The sequence below is a fragment of the Mytilus trossulus genome, chromosome 7, assembly GCF_036588685.1.
Source record: "Mytilus trossulus isolate FHL-02 chromosome 7, PNRI_Mtr1.1.1.hap1, whole genome shotgun sequence".
NCBI lineage: Eukaryota > Metazoa > Mollusca > Bivalvia > Mytilida > Mytilidae > Mytilus > Mytilus trossulus.
Window position 1 is genome coordinate 62,442,510 of NC_086379.1, and position 613 is coordinate 62,443,122.

The following is a 613-nucleotide window of genomic DNA, read 5'->3' on the forward strand; positions in this document are numbered from 1 at the left end:
ACCAAACATTGTTAATATGGAATAATATACATGCATATCAATTGACGACGCTTACCCCTTCGACGTACCCGTTGATTTATTTTCAATACTCCTTTTATATAGTTTTTTTTATATTTACAGTCAAACCTGCTTAAGAACTGCATTAAACAAAACTTGCTCCCCTTAAGTGATCTCTTAAAACAGGTTTGACTGTATATCATTATTCCTCAAGATACTAAATTCCATATGTATATTCACTGCCTCTTTTTTTCGTATAGAAAAATTAACAAAATGGCAGGTAATATAATTTTTTTTATTAAAAATAAATCATAATTCATCAATCATTAATTTTTAATTAAATTTCAAGATACCATACTACCTAATTCACTAAATTCTGAAAGTTAAATATAGAAAAAAAAATGTCTTGTTACTTTTATCCTTTTAGCGTTAATACATTCCATTTTAAAGAAAAATATTTAATTTATTTAATGCACAAAGTCTAGATGCTAAAGTCGAGCTAATTTCAATTTGGATTACTTCACTTCACGACATTTGAAACCGACTGAAAAAAACATGTAAAACAATTTACGAAATTAAAGATAATGGTACCTTTTGATTATTTCAAGTAACATTT